Raw genomic sequence first — 17,119 nt, 5'->3', positions numbered from 1 at the left:
CTGGTTAAAGGCGTTGGTTGCTCTGATTGATATTTGAATTACACAAATGTATAGGCTCAATTCAGTGTCATGCAACTGTAGTATAGGAAGATTTATAGTGTAAAGGCCCATGAATTCAACCTCTGTTGAAGTTGGGTGGAGGTATGCTTGGAGTTATGTGAGGCTAAGCTTCATTAGCTCATGCTGGCTCGTTAAGTAGCAGCGAGGGTGGGGCACGCAGGACACATATAAGGTGGCAGGTATGATGCTGAATCTCTAACAGAGTTATTATAGTTTTGTGTTTGTTATAGTTTTTTATTTTTATTGATTTTTGCTTTCAATTCAGTCTAGTTTCAGTTTGTTTCCAGAGTGGGTTTGCTTGTTAAAGTTTACTTTTTATTCTTAAAAAATGTTGAGTTTTGGTTTCGGATTTATTAGTTTTAGTATTAGTGTAGTAGGTAGACGTATTTGTGAGGGGCCAGATTTAAGAAGTTCAGAAAATATTTGTCATGTAGACATCCCAGTCTCAATAATCACATGCACCACTGCCTCCTCACGCCTGTTGTGTTGACAAATGTTAACAAAACGATAAAGCCAAAAACTAAAGACATTTCCTGTATATTTTTTAAAAATTTTATTTTAGTTAGTTTTATTAGTTTTCATTTTTTCTATTTTTTTTTTAAATTTTTATTTTAGTTAACTAAAATACTTACCTACAAGCTGATAATCAATGGCAGCAGGCAGTGGAGATGCTGTTGTAAACCTTAAAGGTTTTAAATGTCGACAGAGACAATATAGCACCTTCTTCCATTTGAGTTTATTCATGCCAATCAATGTGAAGCATGTTTGTTAGTCTGTTTTGTTTACAACACTGTTGATAAGTCTAAACATGGTGTTGTTGCACAGTCTTTGCATCAAGTTGGCATAAGTAGCATGTCCTATTTTATGTGCCAAATTGAAGTTGAAGTGGAAACCACGCTCACTGAGCTCAGACTGGCACTGTGCCAGGGAGTGCACCCTCAGGTCATCAAAATCCATGCACTGACAAGGTGGAAGTTGCTTTGCCCCAACAGGTGCAACATGATCAGCAGCAGAATGAGGGAGACATCAGTGAAGCACAGTTTGTACTGTACACTGTACACACCCATACAGTCCAGGCTATAGGTAATAATGTTTCACCTCATTCAGAAGTTGACTGGTTGTTCATGAATGTACACAAGCGCAGATTAAAGTTTTGATAATAGAACAGTTTTATCATGTTGTAATTGTAGATGTTTGGAGTTAGAACAAGTTTCATGACCCCAGAGACCATAAAACCTGTTGATAATGTATGACTTTTAGAAAAGGAATGCACATCAATCTGAGGAAGAGACTTGCTCTGCTGCTGAACTGGTCACAGACATGTTGTGACATGTCCTCTTAAAGGATGCTGTAAGATTGTAATTTCACAGTAATCAGTTAAAACTGAGCTCAGGGCTAACTCCAGAAAAGTTAACTTTATGATCTCATGGAAGAAGTGAATCCTGAATTAGTTAAACTCCTGCCGGTCTGTGTCTGATTGACATACTCAGGCATTAAAGATGCCAGGCTTGAAACCTCTTTTTAATACTTCTCTGTGACACTGAATAGGAAAGAATCGAGTAGTGTTAGAAGAGCGGCAGAATGTATTAAACTGAATCAAAAGACAGATGGGATGGAACTGAATTGGATAATGGGCATTTGAATGGAAGCTTATGTCTGTGTTTGGATCTGAAGGATCTCTTTCAAGAGGCCATTTGCACTCTGTTAATCTGCCTGTGAGAGTTTCTCCTTTTTATCACGGTGGCTAATCTCTGCCCTGGCCGCTGCACTGTAACCACTTCTTTCCCGCCATGACTCGTCTAAGATTATGTGGCCGTCTTTCACAGTGGAAGCCATTGTAAAGAATGGCATTCATTGGCATTCATCCTTTATCTGTAGTGCTACGTTTCTGTTAGCAGTATACCACTACTATCAATTATTCTGGATTTCCCAGGCGAACACACACATTTAAACAAACATGTCACTGCTGGAATGATGGTCTTTTCATAACACTGGGTTATCTATGAGGTAGAGAGACGCACATACTTTTGAAACTGGTGCTATATAACCAGAGAAAACAGAGAAAAAGGACTGTTGCATTTGCTTTCACTCATGAGTTAGAAAACCTACAAGTATCGGAATGCAATGTGCTGCACCTGACCAATTAATGCTCCTGCTGGTGGGTGACGTAAGGCGAGTTTGGCTGTTTTGACACAGGAAATAATGGTGAATTGCAGTTAAGCAATAAACTAAAATATGTTTGTGAAAACATTTGAATTCGGCAACACAGTAACAGTCCTGGTTCATATTGATCAGCACTGCCTAGTTTTACCATTTGATCTCAGGTTTTTCAGCCTCCATTTTTACAATACAGGAAACGGTATGGCACCCGCTTCCTGTTCACAAATTCTCATGTTACAGCCAAACAGTGCACTAAAATATGTTTCTGAAGACATTTTAGGTGAGAAATAGGCAATATAGTAACAGAATCTTTCTTTGTATTTGATTAGCACCGCCTAGTTTTACACTTTGATCAGAGATTGGTTTGTATTTGCGAGAGAGAGGTGCGGCTCTTTCTCACAATCTACTTCTATACTCTTTGTGTTCGTTGTGGTGGGCTTACGAAAATGCGGAAATACAATCTATAGTTTGAGCAACAGCCCTAGAACTAGTGAAAAAATGCGTGGTGATGCAGATATGCCAGATGACACATCTAAATTGGGAGAAAAGCAGGGAGATCTGGGCACTGGTATGATGGAGGGAAGTTTACCACAGTTCGTTAACACATTGTTATGATACAATGAAAATAGGCGAAGTATCCCTTTAAACAGCTAGTCATCTTCAGGCTCATAGTCAACATGAGTGACATATTTAATCTGTAGTAGGCATTAGATGATATGAGAATTTTATGTTATGTTAATCCCGGCCAAAATAATTGTACAGTAATAACAATATTATCTTGCTAATTATTATGATTAAAACCCCTAAAATGGCATTGAATCATTCTTACATACTGGAATCACTTTACCTTACATTTTATTAAAGAAAATAAATATATTTTTTTATAACATTACAGATAGAACACATCTTATTTCATGACCATATATTTGAGTGAAAGTCAAACAGTTTTTAAAAGGCTAGGCTTTAAATGGTATCACATCTTTTGATACGAAATATGCCAATGTTTGATTAAAATCTTTTGCTTTTGAAGTCGATGCACACAGCCTGTTTTTGCAGTCTCTTTTATTGTTGGTTACCCAGCAGTCTCTTTGGGTGCTGCTGGGCAGGATAGTCACGATTATCCCACTAATGAAAATTCACTACAGTCAACTCAATGTGAGTGTATACTGTCTGAGATAAAATGGTAAATCGTCCCATCTCTAATGTGTTTATACTGTACATATGTGTATGACTCCACTACCAAACACACACTGTATATCTTAGATTTCCCCACAGCATATCCTCATGGAGTCATCCATATTCTATGTAGCAGACTTGGCAATGTTACCCACCAGCTGATTCTGTGTTCTTAATGCACATCCATCTCACACGCATGCACACACACACACACACACACACACACACACACCCTAATTTGACACACCGTCTAGTGTGAAGAAACATAAACACACTTGTGTCAAACCGCTTATATTATGTAACTCTGTTTAATGTTTCTGCTTTTACGTGTTAGCTGAGGATGCAGTGGTTGATAAAAAGATTGCGCAAATGTAAAGGAGCAGCTGTCTCATGGAGGACTCAGCAGCACATTAACTTGAGATTTGATATTATGTCTTAACTGTTTTCCATTTTTCTTTCCCTCGCCACCTTAGTCTCAATGTTACCTTCACATAGGTCTTTGAGAAAACAATATTGTCTTCTTTTCTTTAATCAGTTTAGAGTCTCTAGCTGTGGATATGGTTACCTCAGATTCCTTTAACGACGGCAGATTTCTGTTCTGCGGCTTTCAACCTTGGTGCCATTTTTACTTATAATTGGCTCCGTGCTGCATTTCCTGTGCCCTCTCTGTTCTGACTCACCAGCTCTCACTGAGACAATTACATTATAAAACATAAAAAACTAAGCAAACTAAGTAATGTTAAATCCACAGTTTTACTTCATACTAAACTAAAAACTTAGGGGGATACAGTTTAATTTGCAGATTCAAGAGTTTAACAATGAAAAAATCTGAATCAGCTTAGCTGTGAATGTAAATGATCCATCTGTATTGTTTTTAAGTCGTCTTCTAGAAAATCCTGTGCAGAAGCTTTAGCGGTAAGCTCAGGGTTGCATAACATTTGCATTGCTTTGCATTGGTATATTGTCAGCTGACAAGCCATTCCTTATGTCTGTGTCAAAGATTGACACCTTTTATTTAAGTAAACACTCCTGTCTCTCTTTGTCTGCTTCTTTCTCCATCAAGCCATGTGCTTAGCTGTGATCCCTTGCTCGGATTAGAGGCATTAAAAATTGAGGCCTTTGTGGTTACACATCAAGGTTGTTGTGGAAAATGTGAAAGTGACACTTGACTCCGACTTCACCAAACACGCAGCTGCTGTCTTTTATTACAGCAACGTAGTGAGGAAGCTCCCTTGTAATACATATAATTAGCACATGACATGGTATCCACCCTCTACAGTGCAACTCTATCTGAACTAAAACCTATATTCTGTGTGCTACAGCCCACATTCCTGCATCCCATTTAAAGCATCCATTGTCCATGTCCTACATTCTGTTTTAAGCCTTAATATGTCTGTCACTCCTCAGTTACAGTGCTGTTCTTATTAACCTTTTTATGTACGTATGTGACATATTTGTTTAGATTTGTACCCTCAGACCAGCATATTGTTAATAAGTTTTATTTCATCACAACGTCTCCAACAGATTTGACCTCAAAAGTTCTTCGGAGTCTACGTTTTTAACAGGAACTATTATTTGTCCTTCCTTTATCACCCACTACATCACAGCACCTTGTCAGCGAACTGGAAAGTAAATGTAGCTATTACTGGCAAAAAGAAAAAAAATCTGGTTCGGCAGTTCCAACTGAAATTATGAGGACAAGCGGGAGGATTTTTAACACTCCCTATTATCTTGACAAAGTCAGGCTCTTCTCCTTCAGTAAGAGGCCCCTCTGCCTCGCTGAGTGCCAGGCCCTTCTCCTTCAGAGCTCCTCTCCCTTTAACAGCCTGCCAAGCCACATCAGGGAATGTTAAAGAGTCTGTTTTCAAGCACAGACTCAAGATCCATCATTTCAGTTTATTATATCCTAACCCCCATCCTGACCCTGAACCAGGTCCGTTATCACAGTCACCTGGTTTTTATGAGGCGGTGCTCTTACATGTCATGTGTTTCTGTCTGTTCTCTGTTATCTATTTGTTTATTTTCTTGTTGAACCGATGTTTGTTTAAGCGTTGTAAATCTTGCTGAGAGCATGCTGTTAAATACACTTCAAATTCCAGTGAAGTTTAAATGTGTGTGTTGGTGTTGGTGGATGTGTGTGTGTGGGGGGGGGGGGGTGTATTGACTTACACCTGCATACTTGGCAGTCTAGACAGCCTGGGAGGAGTCCCCCACACAATACTGCAGTGGAAGATAAACTGATACTTGGCTTAATGTTGCTATTATAACTATTATTACCTGCTCAACAAAGGTGCTGGCAGCCGCATACAGGGCCATCAGCGTGCCCAGTGTGTCAAGTCCCAGAATGACAGGAAACTGGAATCAGAAGAGGAAAACATGGGAGGCATGTTTTGGTTTAGTGTTTGTGTGTGTGTGTGTGTGTGTGTGTGTGTGTGTGTGTAGATGAATGTGTGCTTTTCATCGGTTGTCTATCAATATATGGTTGTGATGTAATACTGAGTTTGACAACATTTGTGTGTATCTCTTTCTCCTCAGTTCACCGCCTGCTCCCGTTAACACGTGGAAATGATACACAAAGGAATTCACCTTTTTGCCTTTAGAGAGGATAAAGGCTGCCATGAACTAGAGTTGCATTCCAGGCGGGCTTATCCCGTTCTTTTGGCTGTTAGCGGTTTCTATACAAATGGCCTCTCCACACACAAAGCTCAGCGCACTGAGCCTTAAACTTAGGAAAGACCAGCGTTGGATTTCCCTTCAGAGTCCAAGTTAGAAATGGAAAATTAAAGGATCCTTCTAGTAAGTCCTGATACAAGGTAATCTAACACTTGCAAATAATGCTCAGTAGAGATTTTATTGTTTTGAATCCAAGAGCAGAGTAATCTGTCTTTTCTTTAAATATTTTTTACACACAGCTTACACACACTTCCTCGCTCTGGTTTTGAAGTTGATTTTACCTTTCAGCTCATACATAAAAAATTTAAGTTTGCCATGACATTAGAGCATCATTCATTCATTCATCTTCTAACTGCTTCATCCTCTTGAGGGTCATGGGGGGGCTGGAGCCTATCCCAGCCGACATCGGGTGAGAGGCAGGGTACATCCTGGACAGGTCGCCAGACTATCGCAGGGCTGACACATAGAGACAGACAACCATTCACGCTCACATTCACACCTACGGACAATTTAGAGTTATCAATTAACCTAATCCCCAATCTGCATGTCTTTGGACTGTGGGAGGAAGCCGGAGTGCCCGGAGAGAACCCACGCTGACACGGAGAGAACATGCAAACTCCGCACAGAAGGGCTCCCACACCTGGGATCGAACCAGGAACCCTCTTGCTGTGAGGCGACAGTGCTAACCACCATACCACCATGCCGCCCCATTAGAGCATCATCATTTTTTTAAACATCAAGATTGTGACATTAGCATTTTTCATATATTTCTTTTTGTAATTTTTGGGCCATCACACAAGTACAAACAAGTCTGCACTGTTCAAGCAGCACCCTCCATGACTGAAAAATGAAGTCAATGCTAAAGAGCCAAAAAATGGCCACTTGAGGCTGGCTCCAAAACAGAGCAAATCTGCATTGACTCATTAATTGGCATGCTGCCCCCATCTTCAGTACAGGACATATTTGAGAAGACAGTCATGTAGCAAGGCCAAAAAATTACTACAGATCCGAATCATATCCTCCATAAGGAGTATGAATTGATGACTTCAGGCAGAAGGTACAGGTTACCAACTATAAGTTGAACAGGTATAAATTTTCATTTATCCCACTGTCAGTCAAGCTACTTAATAGCAGGAAATGAAGGTCAACTTTTTAAACTTAGGGGCAATGTGCAATACTTGGGGATGTTGGGGTGGGGGGTATATATTTGTCTTCTTAATTTATATGTTGTCTGTATATGTGGCGGCTGTGTGACGGTGGACGGTCTCTCGCAGGTCCAAAACAAATTTCTTCAAAGGAAGACAATAAAGATCTTATCTTATCATATTAAAATGTCCAACTTTACAGCAGAAATGGGCATGCTTACTGCCTCATACAATTTTTTTTCTGTCTCTATAGCCAATTTCAACATTCATGACAACTGTAAGGGGGTGAATTTTTTTTATATCTTGTGTGTTTACAGTCCTATTATACAAGGGTGAATATAAGGGGTATGCATGTGTAAGAGTGGGGCCGCTTGAATGACAGGCTGTCTGCAAGGTGTCGCCACAGCCTGTGAGTTGGATCCACCTCTTGCTCCTCCATAGCTCCGCCCTCTTGTCCAAATATGGTCACTTCTGGCTCCAAAAATCCAAGATGGTGATGGCTGAAATGCCGAATTTGAGACTTTGTAACAGGAGTCCACAAACCAATGGGTGACCTTATGGTAGCTATGTCCATTATTTATACAGTCTCTGCATCTGTCCTGTACTAGCCAAAGTCAACACTCTCTCTTTATAATAACAGTAAGCATAATATGCTCATGCTTTGTCATTTTAGTTTGTCAGTGTAACTGGTCCTTGCTCTAGGCTGCTGCCACCACATCTCTGTTAATGGAAAACAGAGTGTTGTATTTCATTTAATTGTCTAATTTTTTTACAATCTTGTTTCTAAATGGAAATTAACAGCAAGAGATGCTTTTTCATACACCTACATTGAAAGTTATCAGTCCATTAAATGGTCATTATTAGTTATAATTGTGAGCATAGATTTGAAGTAATGTAACCCTACTCTACCTCCTGGGCAGCAAAATCCAGTGGCTGTGGTCATTATGACGGGAGCAAAGGAGAAAGTCAGTTGATGTAGTATAAAGAGAGACAAAGTCTGTGTATCGAGGTGGTCTGGGGTTGGGCGATGGGTCAAACAAACACAGGACTTTCACCAAGGAGACTGCTATTCGTGTCCCATGTGAAACCAAAAGTCAACATTGACGTAGTGTGCTTGACTTGTGTTACGCAACAACTGTTGTTATTTTAACCCAAACCGTGATCTTGTTTTAAAACCTAACCACATAATTGTGATGCCTACACATAACAATAGTGAAACTGAAACTCTGACTGTTTTACAGCGTTTATATGCACCTTTGGCCCAATAATAGGTGCAGTTTGCCTAATCTGAAGCTTTTTTTTTTTTTTTTTTAAAGACACTTTTTTGGGCATTTTTTGCCTTTAATGGACAGGACAGTTAAGTGTGAAAGGGGGAGAGAGAGAGGGGATGACATGCAGCAAAGGGCCACAGGCTGGACTTGAAACTGGGCCGCTGCGGCAACAGCCTTGTACATGGGGCGCCTGCTCTACCACTAAGCCACCGACGCCCCAATCTGAAGCATTTTAATGGTAGTGATGACTAAAAAGAGTGTTAATATGCAGTGTAGGCCTTCGTCTTGGCAAAGCAAGGGACTACAATTTCAGATATCTTAGGTATGCCACCAGACCTCAGCTAAGGAGCAATCATCATTTGACATTACTGAAAGGAAACTTTTTTTCTGATGAATTTGTGTAGGGTGCTCTGCTGGTAAAAGGAGAGAAAGTTTCCTTTGAGTGCTGTCTGGCCACATTAAGCACCTTACATTTCAATGAGCTAATATGTTAGATTTGGCCCGTTGCCTTTTTTTCTCCCCTGTGACATGGTGATTTTGGCAGAAGGCATAGAAGGCCTCACTTTCCTTGTTTTTTCTTTTTTACTTTTTTTTTTTTTTTTTTTTTTTTTTTTTAGACTGCAACGAGGTGACGAAATCACAGGGACTCTCCTTTGTGGACTTTGCTGCAAGTTTGGTCAGCAAATGGAATTTGATTTTACAACACCATAATGGTATATCCATTTAGGAAGAATGGTTACTTTAAGTTCATGCCTCGATACTTTAAATATACAGATGATTTCATCCTCTTAAACAGGAGCACCCTGAAAGTAAATGTGTTTAAAAAAAGCCAATAAATGAGCAGCCATTTACTGTACATAGAGATTTTTAGGTGTCAGCTTTTCTTTAAAAAAAAACTTTAAATCTCACATGCTGTCTCACTCTCTCTGTCAAAACCCACTGTAATGTATAATGTATAGTACATCAGATTTCCTAAAAAAGCAACGCACTTAAGTATCTACGGACTTTTCCTGTCATGTCAGTTGTCATCATGTCAAGCTTTTAATACTTATTAACCCTTTCATTAACTTGCATCACCAGCTTTGTAAAAACTCTGCCTGGTATACTAATTTAATATATGCTTGTGAGTTAACTGATGCAGTATTATTATAAATATATTTTTACAGAATCTGTTCTTGTAAATCTACAAGAAATAAACACTTGCCCATTAGCTTAGTGCATCACTGCATCCAGCATGAATTCATCCCGTAATTCACCGTGGCAGGTCCTGGGCGAGCTGTCCAAATATTAACATTATATGGGAAACGCTGCTAATATGCTGCTTAAGCCCCTGTCAAATGGGATGGTTGGACTTTGAAGATCACACATTACTGAAATGTTTGAATTCAAACCAGATTAAATTAGGGAGTTGTTGAATTATTCAAATCCTATTACTTAAGTAGGGTTGGATGCACCAGACCGTTCTGGTGGAATTTGTCCATTGACATTAGTTTTACGTAATTATGCCGTTTTATCTATAGTATGTCTTAATTTACAATGACTCGTCTTGGCGTAGACTTCCTCAGGCCATTTGAGGCTTAAAAGTTCACCTCATTGCCTTATAGCATTCCAGTGTCATGTGGCTTACACCCTTAGCTTAGGTCAATTTCACTGACCTAAAGGAGTCAGCAGACAAGTCATCCACCTTATTATTTAGGTCATATGGCTCAAAAGGTGACTTTGGAAACTCCAGCTTGTCAGAGGTCATCTCAGTTTCCATCTTATGTTGGCATGGTATTGATATTACTGCTGGTTGCAGGTTTTTGTTTGAGTGTCAGATTGATTTAGGGTTAGCGTGGCAATGGTGTTCCAAAACAGCAAAGCTTGGATTGGTTAAAGTATGGCTGAACTACACTGGTTTTGTTTAATTGTCTACAGTGAAATACTCATACCACCAAGAAGGAAGGCAGTAGTCACACTTTCTGTATGAATAAGTCTAAAACATGCTTTAAAGCTGCAAAAATCAGTATATTTGTAACATTATGTGTTTGTATCAGTACATACAATTTATTTTGGTTGGTACACAAATTTAGAAGTCACAGTTCAGTTAAAAAAGACCCAAATGTTAAGGGTATCTTTCTTTTGATAATTTTGGGACAGACAGTAGTACAAAGACAGACCAAGTCCTTTTGCTTGGGACTGAGGGAGCATTTTGCCCACTAGTAACTTTGATAAACCATTTTCATGATTAGAAAAAAAAGACAATTACATTTAAAACATTTCTGTATTCTATTGTACAAACACTGAACAAACACTTCACCAAAAGGCATCAAGTCACAATAGGCAACAAAAAAACATCTCTTATGCTATTGATATTGTAAATACCAATATACATAGAATAATAAAAAAATAAATCTTGTGCATTAGGAGGAAGGTTTCAGTTAACTTCACTATATATAGTATATATAGCTATATTTAAACACTCAGGGCACCCAAACATTTATTTATTGTTCCAGTGATCAGCACATCTGGGTGATAATGTCGAATGTGTGTTTGTATGTCTACATACCATCCTTGTCTTGTACACAACTCTTTCTCCATTTGTGTTGTAGCTGACCTTGATTTCATTTGTGCTCGCCATAGTTTGACTGACTAACATGCCCATCAGCTTGTTGCGCTAACTTCGGCACATGTTGCTAACACTGTGCGGCTAAAGGTTTCCAGGTGGAACTCACTCTTGCGAACTTTGGTTCTGCATTGCATGCATCAGTCTACATACACTGTATTGTGTGTGCAGCTGCCTGCACTGGACCGTAATCACCATAGCATGTTCGGCACAAATACATGAACTGTTATAGTCTACTAATATGGAATCCTCTTGTCAGTTTTATGCACCCACGGAAGAGTTTTATTTACCCAGAGACTTGTGAAAATGGCTTTGATTAAACAGATGGGACCTTGTTAACGAAAATACACTCTTGAACTTTAATTTGGACTTGTTACATCGTTTAATACCTCACATCGGACCAAGCTTTGTAAGGGTTTTAAACCGTAGATCAAAACAAATGATGAGTCCGCTGCTTTATTACCAATAATTATAAACTGGCATTTACTTCTGGCTTCAATAAATGGGGTGTGGTATTGCCAAGATGCAGCAGTTGTTAGCTTATTTATCTCGAAAAAATCAAAATGGCTGCAGTAAATGCTACATCAAAGCCCTCCATCTGCATCAAAGCATCTGAATCAAACCATTGTGTTGATGTCTCACACATTTTTCTAATTTTACATTCTTGGAAAATTAACCGAATTATAGGTTGTAAAACAGAGTTGCCAACAGTCTAACTTCAATAACCTTTTATTACACTCCCTTGATTTAATTGCATCGTACAGTGTAGTGGTACATTTAGTGAGATTGTTGTGCAAGTTGAAGTGTGGGACTCACACTGTGTGTTTGCTCAGAGGTCATTTGTTTTGTCAGGTTCCCTCGGAGTTCAGGGAAACCTTCTTTCTTTTGTTTTTGTTTTATCTTGCTTATTTTACTTCCTTCTTTCCTTCCTGCCTGCACTCTGTTTTCCCTTTTTTTTTAAAATGGCATTGCTATGATATTTTTTACATTAGTACATCCCTGCCTGTCAGATCTTCCCTCTTTTTTCTTTTTTTTATTAGATTTGCATCTTCAACTTTCCCTTTTTCAAGCTCTTAACCTTCTACATTATAAGTCCCTTTGCCTCCCCATCTCTCCCCCCTCCTCTCACTCCCATCCTTGAACTCCTTCCTCACGTCAGTGACGGCTTGTGCTGTATTTGTGGAGTTTGCCCTGCTGACCCCAATTACCAGGTTAACCATTAACTTTTAGGTTTCACCTTGTTGGCCCTTTGCCCCCTGGCTCCTCGTCAACACTGACACAGCTACAGGCTGCAGTAGTTCATGCTGCATGAAATTTGCAAGCTGCTGGCAGGAAAAGAGAGAAAGAGAAATACAGGAAAGCTTTTGGTGTAGGGGGGAGTAGTGGGAGGAAATAGTCAAGGTGTAGCAGAAGAGGCAAGGCGTGGGAGCATAGGGAGTATCAATGAAAATCCAAATCACTGAAGCAGCTGGAGAGTTAAGTCAGACGAAGGAAGGCAAAAGAAGAGAAGAAGAAGAAGAAGAGACGTGGGAGTTACAGTTTTGGACCCAAGAGATTTTGTCTGGAGGAGTGTTAACTGTATGCTACTGTGTTTGGCTGCTGGGAGGAAGATGGAGGAAGCTCTTTCATAGTAGTAAAAGGTCAGCAGTAGCTGCCAGTGCTGCTGGGTGTCATGTTGTTTCTTTTATATCTGACATTATTTGTTATTGATCTCTGGTGAGTCACAGTTTCCACCAAAAGGCAGCTGAAAGTTTGATCATGATCTGTATCAGTATTTTATTGCATTTGGCCAGTGTTGCAGTAATGTTCCAAATATTTGCATGCATATATCCAACCTAATTTTCGTTCTGTGAAAGTAATTGGGATGTCACCTGCAAGATATGAATATACAGATTATTCCAAATTAAAGTGGTAATAATATGTGAAGAGATTTTTTTTTCTCACTTATTCTTGTTTTGTTTTTAATAATAGAGTTGTAAACCTGTGCTTCATGAGTAATGTATGACTCACGAGAGGATATGCCAGCAAATGAATTATGTGTTCTTTAATGACTATGTTCTGTTATGATTGCTTGGTTTTGCAATGAAATCAGCATGCATTTTGGAGAAACAAAACATAATTCACCAAAACCAAACCAGACGAGAGACCAGACAATCAAAGCAAAGAAAATAGAGGTGGGTAGAGACTAGCAAACAAACAGAAAACTATTCATTTAATTGGTTTAGACTTCATGTTGGAAGTATGAGTCTGGCCCACGCTGTTGTGTAGTCTTTTCTCCTTTTTTAATAATTTGAAGTTGAATAATAGCTTCCTTTGGACTTTCGGTAAAACTAAGTTTGCAGTTTAGTGGACTCCTTTCTACTAATTCAACAAGAATTTGTCTTTAGTTGTCTGCGTGATAGTACAATATTTGTTACTTTTGAGGGTTTTTGTGGAGTAATCAATGAATCATCAATGTGGGAAAGTACTTGTTGGCCCCTTTCCAAAAATGCTTTCAAAACAGTGTAAAATTGTCTTTGTAAACAGTATCTATACCCCTTATAGTGGCCTTAACCAGAGCCTAGATCCAGCCAATGAGATCCATGGCCTTCTGCATATTTACTGTCCTGGTAGGGACTACTGCACTGGATTACCTTCAGTCTCTATGAAGCCTCTTTTAGTCCACAGGTCTGGTCTGTGGTACACTGACCTTCTCCCAAATCTCTACCTGTGTGGACTTTGTCTTTTCTGTAAACAGCGATGCAAATGTAAACAATAAATCATAAAATTTTCCAGTGGTAGCTGTTGGCAGTGATCACTGTTGAAATACCTCCTCAGAAGGTGCCATTACATTCAAGCAAACACTTGAAAACAAAAACATCTATAAAACAAAGAGATGAGCTGCAACCCATTTTTTTCTCATCAGGCCCACATCAAATGGTAATATACAGCTTTTTCTGTGCAGTTAAGTGTGTTTATCCTGAGACTTGTGCTGAGATTGTGGAAAACAAGCCTTTTCTCTTTTCCTTGCGATTATCCTTAAATGTAAATAGACTAATGGAGTGTAGTTACTTTGTGTGGTTGGTTTTCTGGTTGTCCCTCAGGAAAAGATGAAAACACACTCCCAGAGTTGCTTTTGCCGAGCTGCTCATCGTAGGCTGCTGTTGTAACGCGCGTGCTCATGCTCACACACACTCACACACACAGACCACACAGAAACTCTGTGTCCTGACGGTTTCACTGGATGACTGCTCAGACAGCTTTTTCTCTTGCCTGAATGAGGCTGCCACGACTGTCGCCTTTCCTTTTGGATATAGATGAGTCGGAGCAGGAAACAGGAAAATCTTTGAAGAAGACAACTAATGATTTATCTTAATGTCATCAGAACGTATTTAGCTTGGAATCTAGTGTGTGCTTAGACCATATTTTACGCAATGGAAATGTTTCCCTTTGGTAGTGGGTGGCCTTCTTAGGAAGGACAAGGTCAGACCTAATATTGTTTTTGTTGTGTATATACTATATGGCCGTATAGTCATAGTGTATATAGTTGTAATTTATTAATTAAATGTGGAGTAATAATACTTGTGTAATTTATTTGGAATAGCTCAGAAACATTTTCACCTATGTGGACTTATACAAATCTGACGTCACAATTATCAGCGTGCACTCATTAGTGATCTCACCTGAATTTAACACACCAACTAAGGTGTTGAATGTTTTACTTGACCCACCTCTGAGTAAAAATCTAAGCTTTGTGAACTAAGAAACCAACAATGCTATATATTAACCCTACAGTTAAAGGAAATGACATTTTGACATTGATATAGCATTGGATTAGAGGAAACAGTGTATCACCCTGCTTAAAGTGTGGCATCTAGTGGTGTGGTGTTGTGACATAAAGGGTCAAATCTGAGTGAATGGAGCTTTGTGAACACAAGGTATAATAGGAGCAGTTAAAAACAGTTGGACTTCTGCTGTAATCACAAAAGAAATTTCACATTTTTAATTTCAGGTAGCGTTAATGACATTTGTGATGACAGTGGTGAAATGTTCCTTTTAAGTAGGGTTAATGCGGTGAAGGAATTTTTCTTGTGATTATTAATGGTGGCTCAACAGCATGACATGTGGTATCACTGCCATTTTTTTGTTATTTTTGCACATTACCTTATTTATCCTGGTGTAATGCTTTGTAAATAAGCTTTTTTGTTTGACTGTTATTAGGTATATTGCTGCTTTTTAAATGACAACAGATTTAATACTTGTGTGCTGTTAAATGCAGAACACTGAAGGGCAAGGAGGCGCAATAAGAGGCACATCATTTTTTTCACCTGAGACACTTTGGTTGCGTCTAGTTGCTATGATACAGAATGTTGCTAGTAAAAATGCCATTACCTGCTCTTGATGAAGGAAGGTGAAACAATGTAGGTAGAGAGAATGGACCCATTTATCCGTGTGAGTCCAGTACATCCTCCATTGTTGCTGCTGTTCAGCAATGTGACAGATGGTCTTTTAGGTCTTTGTCCCACCCCTCCTCTACTGTGATTGGACAGCAAGGTAAAAGTGACAGTGATAAGCGGCTGCAGGGTTTTACCCAAAGTTGAATATCTTTCAAACCAGCATAAACATGAATATGGCAGTGATTGCTGTTGCTTGGCCCTCCCTCTAGCTGGCTTGTCAATAGCATGCTGTTGTAATATTATGGTTATTGTGACAGTCTTACCTTTAGGCCTATTGCAGCAGAAGTATTTTGACTTGTGTTGGACTCCTTGCTCGCCTTATCAGCCTGTTTGTGTTAGGCTCAGGTGTACGTGCTGTGGCTAGACTTCCACATTTTTACTCTGCGTGACACGATGTCCGGTCAATCAGCTGTTGTCCTTTTGCCCTTATTCACATATTGTAGGTCAGCGATCGACAAGAATGTATTGATCACCCACGAGTAAGCCTCAGCTCATCTGCGCATGCATGTAGAGAGAGAGAAAGCGATTTGTCTCTCAGTCCTGTCAAGCTATTGATTTGGTTTGGGAATTTTACATTCAGCATCATTAAAGATGATGTAAACATAGATAATTTATGCAGGTAGGACTGTCAGCTCTCTATCCTACTGTATTATATTACGTAAACTCTCCTGCTGTTGGACTTCTTCCCAGAACACTTCAGGGTACACCTCACACGCCTCTACGTTCTATTAACACTGACGAAACAAAACAAAATGAAGCGCCCTCAGAGGATGAATGGGCTCTGTGCTAGGAATACCTTATCTGTTCATCAGTGTGTATTCTTTCTACTACAGCATCAGTTCTTAAGCCATCACAATTAAGCTGTCAGGAACAGCGCTGCACAGATCATGTCTCACCCTTGGGCCCAGAAAGGCTTTCTGCCATACACATCCACACAGCTGTAAACAAAGAAGATGATTTCCTGGCTATTGCATTTGAAAAAATACAAGTTTGGCACGAGAGTGGCACTAGAAGGAAAGTCATGTGGTGTGTAATGAGAAGGGTTCAGCTTCATTTTTTTCTTCTCTTTACTCTCACCTTCCTCTTTATTTTCTTTATACCTGTATTTTTTCAACCACGTGCTCTCTATACTCCAGCCTTTTCTTTCCCTTTCTGCCTCTTTTTCTTTCCCTCTTTACCCCTTCAATTCCTTTCTCTTTAGCTCTCCTTTCATTCGTCAGTTCCCGCCTTATTTTTTTTCATTACTTCATTCCTTTCTTTACAAGCTCCTCTCTGTCTCTCCCTCTCTTCCCCTCGCTCCGCCCTCTCCCGTCTCCCTGTCGGGCTGCCAACAGCCTGACGGCCTGTTCGTTTTCATCCTCTGCCTAGAAAACAAGGTCTAAAGTTCAAAGCTGCTGTTGTGGATTGGCGGCAGGAGAGGAGCACAGAAGGAGGCCAGGCCTGGGTCAAAACAGATTTGAATATCGTCTTAAATGGATGGAATTTTAATCTAATCAGACATCAAATTTCAGTTTCATAACACGTAGCACATTCGAATTAGATGAATAACATGGGGATTGATGACTCATAGTTTCAGCAGTTTCAGGACACAAA

General features: G+C 39.5%; 1 protein-coding gene across 4 annotated transcripts in view; it reads left to right on the top strand.

Moving 5' to 3' along the window:
• The window catches only part of LOC117257793 (vitamin D3 receptor A), a 106,371-nt gene that overhangs the window by 33,769 nt on the left and 55,483 nt on the right, over positions 1–17,119 (top strand). Inside the window, exon 1 of one of the 4 annotated variants that reach the window (XM_033628117.2) lies at positions 12,027–12,730. The exons of the other annotated variants lie outside the window; for them this stretch is intronic. The gene's annotated coding sequence lies outside the window, so the exon portion shown is untranslated. Of the gene's footprint in view, positions 1–12,026; positions 12,731–17,119 lie in introns of those variants that run through there. 4 annotated transcript variants of the gene reach the window in all.

This window comes from Epinephelus lanceolatus, chromosome 8, assembly GCF_041903045.1.
Source record: "Epinephelus lanceolatus isolate andai-2023 chromosome 8, ASM4190304v1, whole genome shotgun sequence".
Classification (NCBI taxonomy): Eukaryota; Metazoa; Chordata; class Actinopteri; order Perciformes; family Serranidae; genus Epinephelus; species Epinephelus lanceolatus.
Note: the sequence above shows the minus strand (reverse complement) of the source record. Positions and strands in the feature narration are given on the sequence as shown.